At 48.2% G+C, this 23,018-nt stretch overlaps 1 protein-coding gene across 1 annotated transcript in view; it reads left to right on the plus strand.

The window, feature by feature from the left end:
• LOC135912368 (uncharacterized) overlaps nucleotides 1-23,018 on the plus strand; it is a 28,456-nt gene continuing 5,438 nt past the window's right edge. Inside the window, exon 1 of the mRNA XM_065444821.2 lies at nucleotides 1-373. The gene's annotated coding sequence lies outside the window, so the exon portion shown is untranslated. The remainder of the gene's footprint in view (nucleotides 374-23,018) is intronic.

Raw genomic sequence — 23,018 nt, forward strand, 5'->3', positions numbered from 1 at the left:
TCGTCGTCACGCAGTGTGGGCACGAGCAGCACGAGCTAGAGCGTGCTCCCAGAAGAAGGAACGCCATCACGAGCTGGCAATCGTGATCGCCGCCGGAGTGACTGCGATAATCTCCCTGCCTCTCTTGCAGCATCTCTAGATTATCCCCTGGGGCTCCTCAGCCGGTTGGCAACGCAGACAGACGCTCCCTGTCAGCCGATAACGTCAGGGCCCATAACGTCGTCTGTCCTCGCGCCGGTTCACCTGGTCACCTGGCGCCATGTCCGTGAGCCAGACGGTGTCGCCAGTGCCCACTCCGCGGTCCATTCTGGTCGACTCATCGCGGCGAAAGTCGGACCGCGTGCACACAGGACCCGACGAGTGCTCTTCCACTGTGAGTATATATGCACGCACCCAGCTTGCGGGACAAATTTCGAGCCCTGTGTTGTCATAGCTCTCCCTATAGGCGTTGTCCTACTTGAGCGCAACCTAAAGGGATGCCAAAAAACAGGCAAATTAGTTGCATGCCCCAGAATTTTGGACATTGCCCCTTTGGCTTTCTGTTTAACTTCACTGAAGGGCACCAAGCAGTGTAACTAAACGGGCAAGATTTTCAAGTAACGATATTTTAGAAGGTTGCCCGTCAGGTAGCAACGTCGTGAGAGTACGCGCTTTTATTAACAAGCGCAATTAGAACACCTAATCCTAACTTATTTGCTGCGTTGTAGAGAATTTTTCCCAATGTTAAAACACTTCGAAATGCAACACGAAAGTCACGAATAAGTGCGGTAAATATCGTTTTACTGGAAGGGCATGCCTTCTCGATGTTGCTAACTGAAAGTTGGTTAAATTGAGGCCGTGTTCTGAAAGTCCATTAAATATATGCTGCCTATGAGCTACGCTGGTGCATAGGAGCTAAGTTGGACAGAAGGCCACCCGCCGTGGGGGCGCAGTGGCTTTGGTACTGCGCTGCCAGGAGCGGTTGTGCAGGATTAAATCCCGGCCACACTGCCACACTTCGATGAGGCTGAAACCCAAAGACACCCGTGTACGGGCACTAGGTGTACGGTTAAAGAATCCCAGCTGGTCAGAATTATTCTGGAGTCACCCACTATGCGGAGTGCCACATAATCATATCGTGGCTTTGGCGCCTAAAACATCAGAATTTAATTTAAATTGACAGACGGTCGCAGTCGCAACGTCCAAGATTCTTGAGTACGCGCTGTATATTAGTAAACTAGCATTTCATAGTAGCAAAACAAATGAAAAATTTGACCGCTCTTCGACTACTGTGAAGATGGGTGCAAGCGAAACTCGGGATCCGCGGCTCTTCGTTGTCGCAACTACTCGGCTCGCACTGCCTCATGGCCAAGTCGGCACGTCGACGACGAGCGTTTTCTCAAGCGAGTTCTCGGCGGCGTTCATCAAACGCCGCCCGTTCTTCGGCCGAACCGATGGCCGAACGCACGACGCGCGGCCAGCTCCCGCTGCCGTTCCTTCAACGCAGCCTGCTCTTCGGCAGAACGAACCAAACATTGCCTGCCCATGTGAATGCCGGGCCTGAACTGGCGGGAATCGCCGGTGCGAGGCAAACGAACACGTGATCACACCCTTTCCCTCCGGAGCGAGGGGACGCCTGTGATTGGCTCGCTCTTTGCGCTGCGTCTACTTCAGGCACATAAAATCCCAATTTATAGGGCGCGTATGATGAACCCACAATGGCTGAATCGGTTAGCGTGGTGGTCGCGCAACCCGCAGCCCGACAAGCAATTCACATTTTCGCGCGGCCTGAATTGTTTTGTACGGCGACGCCGACGCAGGAGGGGAAATTGAAGCTTCGCTTGAAAAACATAAGCGAGAAATCTAAGTTACCGTGCGAGCAGGCTTGGTAAAAAGAACGAAAGGCGGGCACTGCCGCTAACTTGAAGCGAATGCGCCAGCGCGATCGCCGTGACGTCATGAATTTTGAGTGCGTGCGATTATACGTAGGCAAATATTTTTTATCAATACAGACCGTCAAAATTGTATTCTGAAAGAGCAAAAGCTACAACGGCCAAAATATGGACCAAGAAAGCGAGATAGGTGAATTGACGCGGACGTGTCGGCGCTGGAGTTTCAGCACGAAAAGAAAAACAAAGAAAATTGAGCTGAACTTTTTTCTGATAGCACATTATAATTAGGCTAGCGAAGATAGAGCTTCAGGAGAATAGTTTATCTGTTAGAACTGATTTAGTGGTCGTCGTCACTATTAAAGCAACGGAGTGAGAGCAACGGTACGTTAATTGATAGACTTAAATCAGATGTAAGTGCATTTTCATTAATTTGACGATGTCATTAATTATTAATATCGTCATTAATTTGACGATATATATATATATATATATATATATATATATATATATATATATATATATATATATATATATATATGGGTCATTCCATCTCAAGTGTACTCGGTGTTTTATAGACCATCTGCGATTCTGCTGAAAAGAATCATACTGTTTTACCTCAAAGTGCGAAGTAATTATTCAAGCGATTTTTCTTGAAAAAAAATTTTCTAATGCCTTGAGAACGCTTTGAAGATTGCGCACACAAGTGAAAGTATGCCAGGTAGAAAAATTTCTACAAAGTTATTGCTTTGACCTGTTACTGCGAATATTTTTTGAAATAGTCGCCAGACGGTGCTCTTTCGTGACTATTGTCGTTTAATACTTTTTGTTTTAATTTACATAATTTTTAGCCGTAAGGAAAAGAGGACAATGCCCCTTTTTTAATATTTTTTATAAAAGAAAGTAACGTTTCCATGAAGAATATATTTACAATAGGGGCTTGGTATGTGTGTATACTAGATGATAAAAATATTCGTATAAGAAATAAAGCCTAAGCTTTTGCTTAATGTCATGGTAAATATGAAAAAAATTACGTTCTGACTCAATTTGTGGGTTCATTTTCGCAATGTAGCGTTCCAAGTAAAAATATGGCATAGTCGGCATCGGATAGTATTGTCACGTGGGAGTGACGGTAAAGAGAGAACACAGTAGCAGTACTGTGAAAGGCAAAACTAGCTTTTATTGGGCGAACCTGTGCCAACAAAACAGGCTACACTTAAAGCACAACGATAGCGGCGAACACAGTCGGCGATCGTCGAAAATCTGATCAGCGGGTCAAGCGCGTCGGCTTTTATAGATCAGTCGTCGAATGTTCCAGTTTAACTGACGGGACCCGCGTGTCTTCCACAAAGTTCTACACCATTCGCGTCACGCGATGAAATCTGATAACACAAGGTTCGGCGACAACAGACACGCGGATAGAAGCGTCGATAACTTTCCAGAAACATCGGATACATTCAGGCGCATCCCTCGCTGTGCGATTACAGTTGTTAAGCGGCGAAACGTGGTCGCCCGATAAAGATAAGTACACGTGTCAATACCCCCCTATTAAAAAGCATCGACCCGATGCTACATACAAGCGAAATAAAAACACCCGTAGCAAAGAAAACAACAACAAAAAAATAAGGAATTTCGTCAGCGACCGTAAAAGGGTTTAAGGCGCACCACGTGGACCACTTCAGATCGTGCGCGGCGCCGCTGTGAATGCGAAATGCCGTCTGGCACGACCTCATAGTCCAGTGCGCCAATACGTCGGATGACCTTGTAGGGTCCGAAATATCGTCGGAGTAGTTTCTCACTGAGTCCTCGTCGGCGTATCGGTGTCCAAACCCAAACACGGTCGCCGGGCTGGTACTCAACAAAGCGTCGTCGGAGGTTGTAGTGTCGGCTGTCGGTCCTCTGTTGGTTCTTGATCCGTAGGCGGGCGAGCTGTCGGGCTTCTTCGGCGCGCTGGAGATAGGTACGGGCGTCAAGGTTCTCCTCGTCAGTAACGTGAGGCAGCATGGCGTCGAGCGTCGTCGTCGGGTTCCTGCCGTAAACCAGCTTAAACGGCGTGATCTGTGTTGTTTCTTGCACCGCCGTGTTGTAAGCGAATGTTACGTATGGCAGGACGGCATCCCACGTCTTGTGTTCGACGTCGACGTACATCGCTAGCATGTCGGCGAGGGTCTTATTCAGCCGCTCCGTAAGACCATTCGTCTGCGGGTGGTAGGCCGTGGTCCTCCTGTTCCTTGTCTGACTGTATTTCAGAATGGCTTGGGTGAGCTCCGCTGTAAAGGCCGTTCCTCTGTCGGTGATGAGGACTTCTGGGGCGCCATGTCGAAGCAGGATGTTTTCGACAAAGAATTTCGCCACTTCGGCTGCGCTACCTTTCGGCAGTGCTCTAGTTTCAGCGAAGCGGGTGAGGTAGCCTGTCGCCACGACGATCCACTTATTTCCGGTTGTTGACGTCGGAAAGGGTCCCAGCAAGTCCATCCCGATCTGCTGGAATGGTCGGCAAGGAGGCTCGATTAGCTGTAGTAATCCGGCTGGCCTTGTCGGCGGTGTCTTGCGTCGCTGACAGTCTCGGCATGTTCTGACATAACGGGCGACGTCGGCGGTCAGGCGCGGCCAATAATACTTTTCTTGTATCCTCGATAGTGTCCGGGAAAAACCGAGGTGTCCAGCGGTCGGATCGTCATGTAGGGCGTGCAATACTTCTGGACGAAGTCCTGACGGGACAACAAGAAGGTAGTTTGCGTGGACTGGTGAAAAGTTCTTCTTCACGAGTAGATTGTTTCGAAGTGTGAAGGAAGATAATCCGCGCTTAAATGTCCTGGGGACAACGTCGGTGTGCCCTTCCAAATATTCCACCAGGCCTTTTAGCTCCGGGTCTGCCCGTTGCTGTTCAGCGAAGTCTTCCGCGCTTATCATGCCAAGGAAGGCGTCGTCATCTTCGTCATCTTGCGGCGGCGGGTCAATGGGGGCGCGTGATAGGCAATCGGCATCGGAGTGTTTTCGTCCGGACTTGTAGGTTACAGTGATGTCGTATTCTTGTAGTCTGAGGCTCCACCGCGCCAGTCGTCCTGAAGGATCCTTTATACTCGCTAGCCAACACAATGCGTGATGGTCACTGACGACTTTGAATGGCCTGCCATAAAGATAAGGGCGAAATTTAGCTGTAGCCCAAACGATGGCGAGGCATTCCTTTTCGGTCGTAGAATAGTTGCTTTCCGCTTTTGACAGCGACCGGCTAGCGTAAGAGATCACCTCTTCGACTCTGTTTTTCTTTTGGACTAGAACGGCACCGAGGCCTAGGCTACTGGCGTCAGTATGGATTTCTGTATCGGCGTACTCGTCGAAGTGCGCAAGTACCGGCGGCGACTGCATGCGTCGTTTGAGTTCTTCAAATGCGTCGGCCTGCGGCGTTTCCCACTTGAACTCAACATCACATTTAGTTAGACGTGTCAACGGCTCGGCGATGCGTGAAAAGTCCTTGACAAAGCGCCTGTAGTAGGCACACATGCCAAGGAATCTACGCACTGCCTTCTTGTCGGTGGGCTGCGGGAACTTTGCGATGGCAGCTGTTTTCTGTGGGTCGGGGCGTACTCCGGATTTACTGATGACGTGGCCTAGGAACAGAAGCTCGTCGTAAGCGAAGCGGCATTTTTCTGGCTTCAGAGTGAGCCCTGACGACTTGATGGCCTCTAGTACTGTGGCAAGCCGCCTAAGGTGGTCGTCGAAATTTCCGGCGAATACAACGACGTCATCCAAGTAAACGAGACAGGTCTGCCATTTCAATCCCGCTAAAACCGTGTCCATCACGCGCTGGAACGTTGCAGGCGCCGAGCACAGTCCAAATGGCATAACCTTGAACTCGTAGAGGCCGTCTGGGGTGATGAAGGCGGTCTTTTCGCGATCTCTTTCGTCGACTTCTATTTGCCAATAGCCAGACTTGAGGTCCATCGAGGAGAAGTACTTAGCGTTGCAGAGCCGATCCAATGCGTCGTCTATCCGTGGAAGGGGGTATACGTCCTTCTTCGTGATCTTGTTCAGACGACGATAATCGACGCAGAAACGTAGGGTTCCGTCCTTTTTCTTCACCAGCACAACAGGGGATGCCCACGGGCTTTTCGACGGCTGGATGATGTCGTCGCGCAGCATTTCGTCGACTTGTTCTCTTATAGCTTCGCGTTCTCGCGTCGAAACTCGGTACGGGCTTTGGCGGAGTGGTCGAGCGTACTCCTCGGTGATTATGCGATGCTTGGCGACTGGTGTTTGTCGAATCCTCGATGTCGTCGAAAAGCAGCCTTTGTATCGTCGGAGCAGACTTCTGAGCTGCTGTTGCTTAATCACTGGGAGACTTGGATTAATGTTGTAGTCTGGTTCGGGAACCATGGTCGTCGGGCTACATGCGGCGGAATCCGAGAGGACAAACGCATTACTGGTTTCCACAATTTCTTCGATGTACGCGATCGTCGTGCCCTTGTTGATGTGCTTGAACTCCTGGCTGAAGTTTGTCAGCAACACTTCAGTTTTCCCTCCATGCAGTCGAGCGATCCCTCTTGCGACGCAAATTTCACGGTCTAGCAGTAGACGTTGGTCACCCTCGATGACGCCTTCTACGTCGGCAGGCGTTTTGGTGCCTACGGAAATGACAATGCTGGAGCGAGGCGGGATGCTGACTTGACTTTCGAGCACACTTAAGGCACGGTGACTACTAGAGCTCTCCGGTGGTATCGCTCGATCTTCCGACAGCGTTATGGACTTCGACTTCAGGTCAATGATTGCGCCGTGTTGGTTCAGGAAGTCCATGCCGAGAATGACGTCTCGCGAACACTGTTGCATGATAACGAAGGTGGCAGGGTAAGTACGGTCATGAACGGTAATTCTTGCCGTGCAGATTCCAGTCGGCGTAATGAGGTGTCCTCCAGCGGTCCGAATTTGGGGACCCTCCCATGCAGTCTTAACCTTCTTTAACTGGGCGGCGATGTGTCCACTCATTACAGAGTAATCGGCCCCTGTGTCGACTAAGGCAGTGACTGCGTGGCCGTCTAGAAGTACGTCGAGGTCGGTGGTTCTTTGTCTGGCGTTGCAGTTGGGTCTTGGCGTCGGATCACGGCTGCGTCGTGTTGAACTGAAGCTGGAACGTTGCGTCGTCAAGTCGTCTTTCGTCGGTGTAGTCTTGGCTTCGCGACTTCTTCGGGACGGCGGCGTGTCGTCATTAGGTCGTCGAGATGATTTCTTCATGTTCGTCGACGGCGGAGGATCTTCGTCAGTTCGACGAACAGCAACCGCACCTCCATCGGTTGCTGCTTTTAGTTTTCCGGATATGGGCTCGCAGAGCGGCCCCGCGCTGGGCTGGTGTATGGTCGGCGCTGCGGCGACAGGTAGCGGCCTGGTGACGGCGAACGGGACGGTCGTCGAGGGCTCCATTGAGTAGCGGCGAGGTAGTCGGCGATGTCACGTGGGCGCTCTCCAAGCTTTGGACGCGGCGCGTTGACGGCGAACCCTCTCAGTCCCATGTCGCGGTATGGGCATCGGCGGTAGACGTGACCCGCTTCCCCGCAGTGGTAGCAGAGTGGGCGGTGGTCAGGAGCGCGCCAAACGTCGGTCTTCCTCGGGTAGCTCCGCTGGGCGACGGGTGGGCGCGCTGTCGGCGGCGGCGGCGGTGGTCGACGGAATTGCGGCGTTACAGGGCCCTGGCGCGGTCGCTGAGGTGGGCCTTGACGGCGTACGACGGCGGCGTAGGTCATCGCTTCGGGTTGGGGTTGCAGTAATTGAGGTTGCACCTCCGGAACTCCAAGCGACCTCTGAACCTCATCTTTGACGATGTCAGCGATCGAGGCCACTTGAGGCTGCGACGACGGGAAGATCTTCTGAAGCTCCTCTCGTACGACTGCCCTGATAGCCTCGCGCAGGTCTTCGGAGGCGAGTGATTGAACTCCGGCATAGTTTGTAGCGTTGGTGTGGCGGTCGAATTGCCGGTTTCGCATCTCGAGTGTCTTCTCGATGCTAGTGGCGTCGCGAAGAAACTCGTCGACCGTCTTCGGCGGGTTTCGTACCATACCGGCGAAAAGTTCCTCCTTAACACCACGCATTAGTAGCCGGACTTTCTTTTCCTCGGACATTTCCGGGTCGGCGTGGCGGAATAGGCGGCTCATTTCTTCTGTAAAAATCGCCGTGGTCTCGTTGGGCAGCTGCACTCGGGTTTCCAGTAGTGCTTGGGCTCGTTCTCGGCGAACGACGCTTGTGAATGTCTTCAGAAAGGCGCTTCGGAAAAGGTCCCAGGTCGTTAACGTGGCTTCTCTGTTCTCGAACCACGTCCTGGCAGCGTCTTCCAATGCGAAGAAGACATGTCGCAGTTTGTAGTCGCTGTTCCAGCTGTTAAACGCAGCGACCCTCTCGTACGTCTCGAGCCAGGTTTCCGGGTCCTCGAATGTTGAACCGCGGAACGTGGAGGGCTCCCTGGGCTGCTGCAGCACGACGGGGGATGCTGTGGCTGCCATTGGGGGGGACTTGGTGGCAATCTTCCTGGTCGTCTCAGGTAGGAGTCCGTGCTCTGGGGGCAGTCCTTGCAGCCGGCGCCTAGCTCGCTGGTCTTGGGCGACGGTGGTTTTGTCCTCGGGCTTCGGACTTGGATCGCGGCTTTGCGGGGGCGTTCGGTACATGAACGCACAAGCACCTCCACCAGATGTCACGTGGTAGTGACGGTAAAGAGAGAACACAGTAGCAGTACTGTGAAAGGCAAAACTAGCTTTTATTGGGCGAACCTGTGCCCACAAAACAGGCTACACTTAAAGCACAACGATAGCGGCGAACACAGTCGGCGATCGTCGAAAATCTGATCAGCGGGTCAAGCGCGTCGGCTTTTATAGATCAGTCGTCGAATGTTCCAGATTAACTGATGGGACCCGCGTGTCTTCCACAAAGTTCTACACCATTCGCGTCACGCGATGAAATCTGATAACACAAGGTTCGGCGACAACCGACACGCGGATAGAAGCGTCGATAACTTCCCAGAAACATCGGATACATTCAGGCGCATCCCTCGCTGTGCGATTACAGTTGTTAAGCGGCGAAACGTGGTCGCCCGATAAAGATAAGTACACGTGTCAGTATGCTTTGCTGTCTATTTATTTATGTGCAAAGATTCAAAAGATTAAATTTTGTTTTAAGCGAGAAAAAAAATTTTTGAACTGCACCATCACAAGGTTGCGCGGAGCATCTCTTTGCTTCGCCTTCACTGCATAGCACGTCGGCCGGTGTTTCAGTCTCGCTCATTTTACGCGCTTCTTCTTTTTCTTTTTGAAGACGAGGTATTTTTTGGCGACTTCAGGTTGATTTGACGTTCGCGGGGACTGAGTTTCTGGCCATTGTCATCTTGTAAGATTAGATAATTGCAGGCCTTCTAGTGCACGTAGGACAAGAAATAGGCGTCTGAGTTAAGCTTGGAACGAAAAAGATGCAGAAAGTTAGTGTGCTACTATATACGGAGAAGTTACGATGCCTAATGGCGAAATAACTTTACATGTGCCCGTTCGCACAGCATGCGCCTAAAACCGGAACCGGTAGTGTTGCTCTACGAAAGATATGGGCCAATCCCGGAGAGATTGCTGTCTAAAATTTTTGGCTGATCCCAAAGGCAGTACACTATAGACAACAAACCACATGGTGCTCTAATGCGACATGGAGGACACTTTCTTCGATGACCACCGCTAGATGTTGAGTCGTGTTTTCTTTTTTTACCCAGCGCTTCGTTTGCAAATATTTACGATTCCCAAAATAAAACATCACAAATAGAATATACGTTCTCATGGCGGCTTTATTTCGCACGGCATTATTTCAAACTTACTTTGATATAACTTATATACCTGCCCGTCTTGTCTGCGTTCGCGTGTAGCCTTCCACTGTAAGCACAGTTCACTTCGATACTCGAACTATTTCTGTGGTTGAATAGGATGTAACCCCAGCGAGAATTGAAGTCGGTGAGAAGGGCTTAAAGTGATGAAACTTCCGTGTGCCTTTTATAGTAGTCACTTTGCTGAACCGCGGGGACAGCACAATTTTTCTTTTTTGAACAGTTTCCTTCGAAACCCAAAGAATAGTTATCCCTTGGATACCCTCCTTCGCCCACGTGAACAGCTGGTGTGGGGTCATGATTTGGTCACGAATTGGCCTCTGAGGACTTGCTCGGGCTGCTAGCCGTTTCACGGTGCCGCCAAGACCGTCACAGGCACTCTTGCCATGAGCTGTAGCATAAAAATTCCATTCTGCACCAATTCCGAAGTCACCTTCGTGATTGCAGAGGTTCACAAGGTTCCTTTTGTTTTTGTACTCTGCTGGAGCTCCGCCAGAAAAGTAGAGGATTTTTCGTAGATGTGGCAACTGTTGCTTAAGTACTGTCACAACTTCTGCCTGGAACGCGGACACTGCAATGACGTCGTGCTCTGTACAGTCAGAAATGACAACGTAATTCTTGACTACAATTTCTTCGTCAGGGCAGCAAAAGACTACAAATGGGTGCAGTGTTGCTTGCTCATTCACCCAGTGGTAGGCCTGCGGGGCATCTTGCACAACGAATGTATAGTTATCTGAAAAGTCTAGAAGAACAAGCGCTTCGGTTTTGGTAAGCTTTGACTTTGCATGACGAAGGTAGGATGCTTGTTTCTTGCTGATATAATGATGAATTTTCACTTTGGCTAGCATCTCCAAAAATTTCTCGCGAAAGCCATCCGGAGCTAGCAGAAGAGTTTCGAGTTTGCGTCGTAGGCCACCTACCCACTGCTGTACATGTATGTGGTCGACTTCTTCGTTGTTAAGTAGTGGGCTGTTACGAAGCGCCGTTTCGACGTTTTCTGTACCGGGGCAGGTCTGGCACCTCCCACGCATGCAATCTTCATTTCCCGTGTCACACACAGTGGTTGCCAACAGTTCTTGCAGGGATTTCCTTAATCCGGAACTGTGGATCATCAACTTAAAATTTTGGTGATCCATGCAGACGAAAATGGAGTGCGTGCCACTTGCCCCTGCTACCGCGCAGTTTGATGGTCGCAAACTTGCAAACATGAAAAATCCACACTTGATATTATGAGTACTTTTCCACTCTGCATACAGCTCCTTTAAATTCAAAAGCAACAGTCGCTTTTGTCGACCTGCTATTACATCTTTCTTCCCCGAGAGACAGTATGAAACACTATCGTCTTCATAAAAGTCCTTTATCAAAGTCTTCACGCTTTCGCTGATCGGGTGGCCCTTCTTTATTGGTGGGGTGCTGAGGATTCCATGCTCAGTTCTCAGTTTGATTGCTGCCCGTACTTGTCTTTGCGAGACTCCGAAATATTCCATAATTCTTTTTTTAGACCACGACACAGGAGCAAGGGTTAAGAGCTCTATTTTCCTTTCGCGTTTTGCTTCGGCGTGAAGCCTTTCTCTTACATTTTCCATTAAAGTCACATAGTCGCTAAGCGTAAAATCGATACGTTGTCTCTTTGTCCTTGCAGTCTGACTGGGTGCGGGTGTGGTTCGCGCTTGTCTCTGTGCTGGGGTTCCGTGGCTCAGGCCTTCGTCTGTTACACAATATGTTGGGCTTCCTTCATCGCTTGCTCTGCTGGCAGATGTCTCCACAGCAGTGGCCTTCAACCCATTCACACCTCCCACATGTGCGACTACAGAAAGGGCCGGCACCTTTATATACTGAAGTGCCTCTCGAGAAGAGCGCCTCTTCTCCACTTCATAGCACCGGCGCATGCAAGCTTGGCACAATCTAGAACCTGGAATGAGATCCAAAGATGGGTGCGAATCTGACAAGGATAGGGATATCACAGATGAGCCTCGGTAATTCTTGATGTGTGAAAGAAACGGATTCGAGCACCATTTGGATGCTATGTGTGATGTGTACTTCTTTACGTAGAGGTGGTGATGATGGCCACATACTGTATCATCCAGTGTGCATTTTGAACGCAGAATCAAGAGCCGGCGATCAAGTTCGCTCAGTTCTTTGACACTACTGATGTACTGATTTTTCACGTAGATTGTCCTGTGGCATCCATTCGGTGCAAGTGAACAGTGCGGTAATTCAGCACCTGAAAATAAATCGTAAAAATACTATTGCCAGGAACAGGTGTCATTGAATTAAATATTGATGAATACATGCCAGAAAGTCTGACATAAGCCACCTGTGCCACGCAAAAAGAGCAAGAAACGTAATTCAACTTTACGGCCCCGTTTTTTCGTCCTCCTACAAATGTAAGGCTAGAATTTTTATGTGCATCCGGCAACACAATGGCGTTAAAGTCACCCCTTGTCCTGGAGAGGAAATACATGAACTAGAGACATCGTGTAGTTTAAACGTGCCATGAATTATTACGCAAATCCATGTACCTGAATTCCCAGAAGCTGAAGACGCACAAAAACTGTCGTCCAGTCTGTCGACTTGATACATTTTCTTCACACCTCGATCATAGGAAAGAAAGTGTAAACATGAACGCCGGTTTGCTTCTGTGACAGCTGTAGCTTTGCCTGGGATAAAGCGGAGCAGTAACAGACGACACACCTATCGTCTGCTCGTAATGCACGCTCCTCCCGTCGTCTTGACGTCGCTTTCCCAGCCTCGGTGGGTGGCATCGCGGGACGCGTTTACGATACGAATACGTGTTCCAACCAGACATTTAAAGGCGCTTCGCAGACATTCTAGGTATCAAGCCAGCCAGTGGCCTTTTTCGTTGTTTTAGGTTTAGCAGAACGCCACAAATCGCCTGTTCGTTGAATAAAGCCACAGTTCTGGTTCCTGTTCTGGCGCGTTTTTAGTGACTGGTGGCATACTGATCGAATTTATTTCACCGTATTTTTTAAGAATTACGCGTTATAACTTCTCCGTATATAGTAGCACACTAACTTTCTGCATCTTTTTCGTTCCAAGCTTAACTCAGACGCCTATTTCTTGTCCTACGTGCACTAGAAGGCCTGCAATTATCTAATCTTACAAGATGACAATGGCCAGAAACTCAGTTCCCGCGAACGTCAAATCAACCTGAAGTCGCCAAAAAAGACCTCGTCTTCAAAAAGAAAAAGAAGAAGCGCGTAAAATGAGCGAGACTGAAACACCGGCCGACGTGCTATGCAGTGAAGGCGAAGCAAAGAGATGCTCCGCGCAACCTTGTGATTGTGCAGTTCAAAAATTTTTTTCTCGCTTAAAACAAAATTTTATCTGTTGAATCTTTGCACATAGACAGCAAAGCATACTATCCGATGCCGACTATGCCATATTTTTACTTGGAACGCTACATTGCGAAAATGAAGCCACAAATTGAGTCAGAACGTAATTTTTTTCATATTTACCGTGACATTAAGCAAAAGCTTAGGCTTTATTTCTTATACGAATATTTTTATCATCTAGTATACACACATACCAAGCCCCTATTGTGAATATATTCTTCATGGAAACGTTACTTTCTTTTATAAAAAATATTAAAAAAGGGGCAATTGTCGACTTTTCCTTACGGCGAAAAATTATGTAAATTAAAACGAAAAGTAATAAACGACAATAGTCACGAAAGAGCACCGTCTGGCGACTATTTCAAAAAATATTCGCAGTAACAGGTCAAAGCAATAACTTTTTAGAAATTTTTCTACCTGGCATAGTTTCACTTGTGTGCGCAACATTCAAAGCGTCCTCAGGGCATTAGAAATTTTTTTTTCAAGGAAAATCGCTTGAATAATTACTTCGCACTTTGAGGTAAAACAGTATGATTTTTTTCAGCAGAATCGCAGATGGTCGATAAAACACCGAGTACACTTGAGATGGAATGATTCATATATATATATATATATATATATATTGTGACGCAGCAGTAATCATGGCGTTTATTCCGCGTCAAAAGATTAGGCGAACCGACCACGCCCACAGCACGGAGCACACACGAGAACCAGCCCCACAAGCGATGATGAAGAAGAACCCCATATAAACCCCATATGATTATGATTGTGTACAGATGACAGAATATAGCTTATAAATTCCCACACTAATGTCCCCTCGCGCGAGAGCGGCCATCCTGGCCGCAATTCAAAGGGGCGGTGAACGTCTCGTGAAAGGCTTCATACGGGAAACGTGGACAATCTCAGCGGCGCGGCAGCGGCGGTCATTTGGAACAATAACTGGTTCCACGCGATAGTTCACTGGAGAAGTCTGCTCCAAGACTCTGTAGGGGCCGATGAAGCGAAGCTGAAACTTGTCACACAAGCCAGGAGTACGAACTGGTGTCCGGAGAAGCACTTCCTCGCCAGGGCGGAAGCACACGACGCGATGAGAGGCGTCGTAATGCTGCTTGCGGTCCTGTTGCCGTGCTTCGGTGTTGAGGCGGGCGAGCTGGCGACAACGCAGAATGCGGGACACATATTCTTCGCAGGAGGAAGGACATTGATGGACAGTTGGCGCGAAGAAAGAGACGTCAAGACAGGTAGAGGGCGAACGACCATAGACAAGGTAGTATGGCGAGTAACCGGTCGTGCGTTGAACGGCGGTATTATATGCAAAGGTAACGAATGGTAAAATTGCGTCCCAGTTTCTGTGATCCGGGTCAATGTACATGGCTAACATGTCAGACAGCGTGCGATGAAATCGCTCTGTGAGGCCGTTGGTTTGCGGATGGTAACTGGAGGTAGTCTTGTGGGTGGTTCCGGAGGCTCTGAGTACTTCGTCTAGTAGTTGCGAGAGGAATGCTTTTCCACGGTCGCTCAGGAGGACGCGAGGAGCACCATGACGCAGTATTAAGGATTGAAGTATGAATGCAGCAACTTCAGAGGCCGAGGCAGAACTCACACAAGTTGTTTCGGCGTAGCGTGTCAAGTGATCAACGGCTGTCACAATCCATCGTTTACCGGTGAGAGTCACAGGAAGAGGGCCATATAGGTCAACTCCAACGACCTCAAATGGTTGCGACGGACAAGGAACCGGTTGCAGTTGTCCGCTTGGAGCTGATGTAGGGAGCTTTCGACGCTGACATAGAGCGCAGGAAGCGACATACCTCGCTACACTGGCGGACAATCCAGGCCAGTAGAAGCGCCCTTTGATGCGGTCATAGGTTTTCTGGAAACCAAGGTGAACAGCAGTCATGTCGTCGTGAGAAGCCTGCAGGACATGAGCACGTAGAGAGCGTGGCAGGACAGGAACCCAGCGTTGACCGTCAGGGTGATAGACATGACGGTATAGGACGCGGTTTTCAATCTTAAATTGCGTCAGCTGCCGACGAAGGCGGGCGTTAGGCGGGCGCGAAGCTCCTTGAAGGTGGTCTATGATGCGCCGACAGTAAGAGTCGGCAAGTTGATGAAATTGGAAGGATTTGTTGTCGTGTGGAGGCATCTCGTCGACAGTGGCCAACAAGAAAGCATCTGAGGAGGGATCGAGCGAAAGCTTGTCACGGATGGTAGTTGGAGCTCCATTGCATGGTGTCGTAGGAAGCGGACAGCGAGAAAGCGCGTCTGCATCTTGGTGTTTTTTCCCGCACTTGTAGGTAATGGTAAAGTCGTATTCTTGCAAACGAAGAATCCACCGACCAAGTCGTCCAGACAAGTTCTTCAGCGTCGAAAGCCAGCATAATGCATGATGGTCTGTAACGATCGTAAAGTGGCGGCCGTGAAGATAAGGTCGAAACTTCTGCACAGACCAAATGATAGCTAGACATTCCTGCTCCGTGATGGTGTAATTCTTTTCGGCGTTTGTCAGAACGCGACTTGCGTATGCGACGACCCTCTCACCTAAAGTGTCGTCTCGCTGTAGGAGAATGCCACCAATTCCGTGACCACTAGCATCCGTATGCAGGAGGGTAGGAGCAGCTTCATCAAAATGGCGTAGGACCGGTTCAGATGTGAGAGCGCGCTTCAGATGGGTGAACGCAGATTCACATTCGGGAGACCACACAAAGGGAACATTAGAACCCAGTAATTTGTGCAGAGGTGACGCTATTGAGGCGAAGCCCCGTATGAATCGCCGAAAATAGGAAGCGAGGCCTAAGAAACTACGCAAATCTTTGGTCTTTTCGGGACGAGGGAAGTTCTGAACTGCGGAAACCTTGTCAGGATCAGGACGAATGCCATCTTTGCTCACAATGTGACCTAGAACTTTGATCGTCTTGCTGGCAAAATGGCATTTCTTGGTGTTTAGCTGAAGTCCAGCGTTGGCAAGGCACGTGAGAACTTCATCCAGACGTTGCAGGTGCTGAGAGAAGGTTGACGAGAAAACAACAATATCGTCCAGATAGCACAGGCAAGTCTTCCACTTTAGGCCACGAAGAACGGTGTCAATCATGCGCTCGAACGTTGCGGGCGCATTGCAGAGGCCGAATGGCATGACATTAAACTCGTACAGCCCATCTGGTGTTGAAAACGCTGTTTTCTCCTTATCGTCCTCATGCATAGGTATCTGCCAGTAGCCGGAACGCAGATCAATGCTGGAGAAGTACTCGGCACCCTGCAGGGAATCCAAGGCATCGTCTATTCGCGGCATAGGGTATACATCCTTGCGCGTAATCTTGTTAAGTGCTCGGTAGTCTACACAAAATCGAACAGAGCCGTCTTTTTTCCGAACCAAAACAACGGGGGAAGACCAAGGGCTAGCAGAGGGGCGTATTATGTTTCGTTGGAGCATGTCGGTGACGTTCTCGTCAATGACTTTCCTCTCGGCTAGCAATACGCGATATGGTCTACGGCGCACGATGGATGTACCATCTGTCTCTATCCGATGCGTCGTAATCGTAGTCTTTCCCAACGAAGTTGAATGCGCGTCAAAGGAAGCTTCATGTTTTTGGAGCAAAGCAAGCAATTGTTGTGACTGCGAAGGTGTCAGGTCGGAACTGATGGTAGCTGCAAGGGCTGAAGGAGATGCGGCCCGTCCGGTACAAGGACCTTCAGAAGAAGCTGGTTTAAAGGAAACAACAGATATAGACTCCGAGTCAGTGGCGCAAGCCAATGTAGTGCCTTTAGGGATGAGAATCTTTTCGGATGTCGGGTTTGTAGCGTAGAGAAGTGCAGAGCCATGATCAATCCTAACCAGCCCTGATGCAAAAGCTATCCCTCTTGCAAGACAGCGTGTAGATGGCAATACGAGCACGTCGCCGCAGTCAATCACACCAGACGTGATAGTAACGATGCTTTGATGGCGAGGAGGTAACGCGGTATCTTCTGCAGCAAGGAAGTGAAGGGGTGCGGCATCTGCATGAAGTGAATAGGTCGTGTCGGTCATGTGGAGAACGCGTTGTCCACAGCAGATGGAGGCGGAGGCCGTAGAAAGAAAATCCCATCCCAATATGAGCTGCTGGGCACACGAACTTAGCACTGCAAATTGTACGTGATGTAGAAGTCCATCGATGGAAATACGAGCTGTGCACCAGGCGATAGGTCGAATGGAGGCCCCCTGAGCAGCGAGTAGCGTAGGTCCATCATAGGGGGTCATAACTTTCCGAAGTCGCGAACACAAATCACGGTGAATGACTGAAACACTAGCACCAGTGTCTATTAAAGCTTCTACTTGTACGCCTTCCAAAACAACCAATATCACATTGTACGGACGCGATGGAGGAATTTCTGTCCTGTCGTTCGATGCAGCTTTTCCTCCAAAAGCTGCATAATTCAGTTTTCCGGACGACGCTCGGCAAATTGAGAAGCAGGTCTCAGTGGGGACGTAGAGCGGCGAAGGGGTGACGGCGAGCGGCGTCTCGCAGGACGGTAAGCCGTCTCGGATGCTACAGTAGGCGATGGAGAGCGTCCGCGCGGTGGACCATAAGGACGGCGTTGGTCATGGAAGCTCCCTAGACGATGGAAAGTAGCTCCGGGCGAAAAGTCATCCCGTTCGTAGACATCATATCCGCGACGCTCGTCTTGCTGGCGCTTGCGGCGAAAACGCGCTATGTGGCCACGGTAGCCGCAGTAGTAGCAGATGGGACGAGGAGGACGCCACGGCGGATAGCTGGTTTGGGTAGGTGCGCTGGTAGTCATGGAAGCGATGTGAGCCGGTGTTGGTTTTGGAGGCATCGGTGGGACGATGACTGGAGTAGCTGCGGCTACTTGTGCGTACGTTGATGGGGGCCCTAGGGGTTAGAGGGTCCGTGTACGCTGCACCAGCCATGGATGCCAATTCCTCCTTGATGACGTCTCGCAGATTGGTATCGGAGGCAGGAGAAGGCATAGGTCTCGCGGCTAAGCCAAGATACTGGAGCTCTTCTCGAATTATTGCGCGTATCATCGCTCTTAACGCAGGGTCGTCGGTGGTAGTGTTTGTAGTGGTGTCTGGCTGCAACCGTACTGATTCGAGTTCGTCAAGGCGCTGGCAAGTAGCGACGATATCAGTGACGGTAGCGGGGTTCTGGATGGCTAAAGCATTGAAAGCAATAGCTCCGATGCCTTTGAGGATGTGGCGAACCCTGTCTGATTCGGTCATGGCCGTGTTCACGCGTCGACAAAGAGCAAGCACATCCTCGATGTACGACGTATAAGATTCACCGGGCTGTTGCTTGCGAGTGTCGAGCGTCTTTTTTTGCGAGGGCGGAACGAACAGCCGGTGTGCCGAAGATTTGGCGGAGCTGCTGTTTGAAAGCGCCCCAGTTCGTGAAATCAACCTCATGGTTGAAAAACCAAGTCTTCGCTACTCCTGTCAGATAAAAGGCGACGTGACGTAGCTTGGACGCATCGTCCCAACGGTTAGCCGAACTCACTCGGTCATAGTCGTCCAGCCAATCCTCGACGTCTTCGCCGCGAAGTCCAGCAAACAGATGCGGATCGCACTGGTGCCCACTGACAACCCAATACGGAGAGGCTGGGGTAGCCGAGGCCGAGATGGTGGAAGTAGAAGTGCCTGTTGGCTCGTCCTGCGACATGCTGGCGGACAGCTGGCACAATCGGCGACCCGATCGAAGCTCCAGGAGGTTGAGAGGGGAGTCAGAGGACGGGGGACCGAAGAGCACACTCCACCACTTGTGACGCAGCAGTAATCACGGCGTTTATTCCGCGTCAAAAGATTAGGCGAACCGACCACGCCCACAGCACGGAGCACACACGAGAACCAGCCCCACAAGCGATGATGAAGAAGAACCCCATATGAACCCCATATGATGATGATCGTGTACAGATGACAGAATATAGCTTATAAATTCCCACAATATATATATATATATATATATATATATATATATATATATATATATATATATATATATATATATATACATATATATATATATATATATATATATATATATATATATATATATATAGTAATATATATATATATATAGTATAAAGAACCCGCCGTGGTTGCTCAGTGGCTATGGTGTTGGGCTGCTGAGCACGAGGTCGCGGGATCGAATCCCGGCCACGGCGGCCGCATTTCGATGGGGGCGAAATGCGAAAACACCCGTGTACTTAGATTTAGGTGCACGTTAAAGAACCCCAGGTGGTCTAAATTTCCGGAGTCCTCCACTACGGCGTGCCTCATAATCAGAAAGTGGTTTTGGCACGTAAAACACCAAATATTATTATATATATATAAAGAGTGTTTCAGCGAACTTTCAAAATTATTTGAAGGTTGCCTACGGTAGATGACTCAATTCGAGTATATGAACCGGTCTACTCGAAGCGGCGGACACTACTTGCACAGAAAATTGACATGCAAAATCGACTAAGAAGGATTCACTAATTATTTATTCAGCTAATTATCTTATGACCCATATCGCAATTTACAAATTCTAGCAGTGGACTTTGCAATGCGGATCCACTTGAAACGAATTCTCAGGACGACACCAGTTTCGAGATATAAATTGCCGAACTTAGCGTAGAAATGCACTGGCATTCCAGTTACTTGCGTGCTTCAGTGAATGAAACGACGGTTTGTTAACAAAGTAACTGGAACGCCAATGCATTTCTCGGCAATGTTCGGGAATTTATATCTCCAAACTGGTGTCATCTTGAAAATTCGTTCCAAGTCCACGGCTAGTATTTGTAAATTGCAATGTGGGCCATTATATAATTAATTAAAAACATAATTAGTGAATGCTTATTAATTAGTTGATTTTGCATCTCAATTTTTTATGCAAGTATTGTCCGCTGCTTCGAATAGACCTGCAGTAGACTGGAATTCCTGCCACACATCTTCCTTGCTTAGCTTCGCCATTTAGGTGTATTTTTGTACATCCACATAAGCTTGTAAATTTAGCTCTAACAAAATCGAACCTTATCGAATTTGTTGTGTGAAGTCCTTCCAAAGTCTCAATTTTTCGCCTTATTCCAATTATGTGGGTTCCTGAAATCCGTTGGGTGCCCTTCTGCTTGGAACTTTGCGATTCGTAGTATTAAATAGATAGATAGATAGATAGATAGATAGATAGATAGATAGATAGATAGATAGATGGATAGATAGATAGATAGATAGATAGATAGATAGTAGATAGATAGATAGATAGATCGATGGATGGATAGATGGATGGATGGATAGATAGATAGATGGATGGATGGATGGATGGATGGATGGATAGATAGATAGATAGATAGATAGATAGATAGATAGATAGATAGATAGATAGATAGATAGATAGATAGATAGATAGATAGATGGATGGATGGATGGATGGATGGATGGATGGATGGATGGATGGATGGATGGATGGATGGATAGATAGATAGATAGATAGATAGATAGATAGATAGATAGATAGATAGATAGATAGATAGATAGATAGATAGATAGATAGATAGATAGATAGCCCTTGGTAACACACGTGCAAAGTTGCCCTCCGAAGCATTTTATAAGGGTGTTTGTCGGAGGGTATTGATTGAGCAGTGCTGGAGATGTGCCACTCAGGAAGCAACTTCCCGAAATGTCTCTGTTAGTAGGCGGCCGATCCGTTGTATGCCATATACAGTGTGTCCCAGCCAACTTTAGCCAAACATTAACAATATGCCGATGCACCCTAATACGACGCGACCAAATTCATGTTGCTGACTATTGTATGTAGTAAGTCGCACTAGTATTGTATTCCGCTTAATTGCATAATAGTCAAGATTAACTAACCAACTTCTGAAGCAACGAAGTTAGGCGAAAAATTCCAATTAGAAAGTTGTAGAGCGGTTTGCAAAACGTCCGATTAAACAGCTAACTTTCTATCTACTAAGTATTAGATTTTTTCCACTTACTGCAGATGCTGCTTGTATTCTGCTTAATTCCAATTACGGAATTAAGCAGAATAGAAGAAATTACAATTACGGAATTAAGCAGAATACAAAAAATAGTGTGGCTTACTACATACAGTAGTCAGCAACATGCATTTGGTCGCACCGTCTTGGAGTGCATCGGCATATTTTTAAACTCTGGCTAAAGTTAGCTGGGACACCCGCGATATACCGGATGTTTGACTGAACACTTCCACATTTTTTAAAGGTTGCCTGTGGTAGATAGTGCCATTCTAGCTCATGAGGTGGTCTACCCGAAGTGGCAGGCGCACAAGAAATTGAAATGCATAATCGACTAAAAAGCAGAAATTCACTGAATAAGCTTTTAGCTAATTAATTTATGGGCCATATTGCAATGCACAAATTCTAGCAGTGGAGCTTGCAAGGCGGATTTTGAAATAAATTCTCAGAATGACATCAGTTTCGATATAGTACTTCCCGGTCTTTCTGGGAAGTACTTACGAGTGGCAGTTACTATTGTGCTTCAATGCATAAAACGACGTTTTGTTAAGAAAGTAACAGGAATGCATGGCATATATATATATATATATATATATATATATATATATATATATATATATATATATATATATATATATATATATATATATATATATATATATATATATATATTGTCACGTGGTAGTGACGTTAAATGACACAGTGGCAGTACTGTGAAAGACAAAACTAGGTTTTATTGGGCGAACCTGTGCCCACAAAACAGGCTACACTTAAAGCACAACGACAGCGGCGAACACAGTCGGCGACCGCCGCAAATCCGATCAGCGGGCCAAGCGCGTCGGCCCCCATACAGAGTCGTCGAATGTTCCAGACCAACCGCCGGGACCCGCGCGCCCTCCACAAAGCTCCACACCACCCGCGCCAGGCGAATAAACCAGACAACACAAGGCTCGGCGACAACAGACCGCGGACAGAAGCATCGACAACCCTCCAGAAACCTCGGATACATGCAAGCGCGTCCCGCGCTGCGCGACAAGATCCGTTAGGCGGCGAAACCCGGCCGCCCGATAAATACAAATACACGTGTCAATATATATAACAACTTGCGTGGTTTTGTTTTTTCATCCACTTTAATTCCCATTATTTATCGTTTCCTTATTCCATTTATTAAGCACAAGTAATTTCCCCAACGTTGTCCTTGGTGTCAGTGTTTGTTGGCTTCTTGTGATACGACTAATGAAAATTGGGCCCCTCGGTTAACCCTTTTTTCTCGTTGCTATATATATATATATATATATATACATATATATATATATATATATATATATATATATGGCTGAAATAATAACGCGCTGCACTCTAAGAATCATGTCAGGGGCGGCACACACACGCGCACACACACGCGGCCCGCGTGCGCACACGCACGCGCGGATATCGCCCCTGAAATCATTCTGCAGTGTAATATTAGTTTAGAATGGCCACAATATTTTTGGCGAAACGGCAAGACAAGCCGATATCTAAACCTTCTGTTGCCACAAAATAAAGCTCACCGAACACGGCTTCGAAGCCACAGCCACTTTCGTCTCACCGAAATTGTTTAATTGGGGTTCAGCAGATATGGTTGTATCAGGAAAGGAAAGACACAGTTCATAATAAAACGCATGATTAACTAAATACTTGTTAAATAAGAGCACCGCAGCTGTTATTATTTCTTTTAATTAAATTATGAGTGTATGAGCGTGAGTAAAAAAATAAATTCTCAGAAGGCGTACTTATAGTGGCGGGGGAGCGATGTCGCGGCAGATTTGGTACTACTAAAACGCGCCACATACTGGAGTAGTTTAAGAAACATTGGTCTGATTGGTTGTGCATTGGGCGGCTGTGCTGACGGAACAGGGCCAGAAACCAATCGTCGGCATTTCTTATTTTGTTATAGCGCAAGCTTGACATAAACAACAGAAGGCACATCTGACACACACAGCGCTGTGTGTGTCA

This window comes from Dermacentor albipictus, chromosome 5 (genome assembly GCF_038994185.2).
Source record: "Dermacentor albipictus isolate Rhodes 1998 colony chromosome 5, USDA_Dalb.pri_finalv2, whole genome shotgun sequence".
NCBI classification, from domain to species: domain Eukaryota; kingdom Metazoa; phylum Arthropoda; class Arachnida; order Ixodida; family Ixodidae; genus Dermacentor; species Dermacentor albipictus.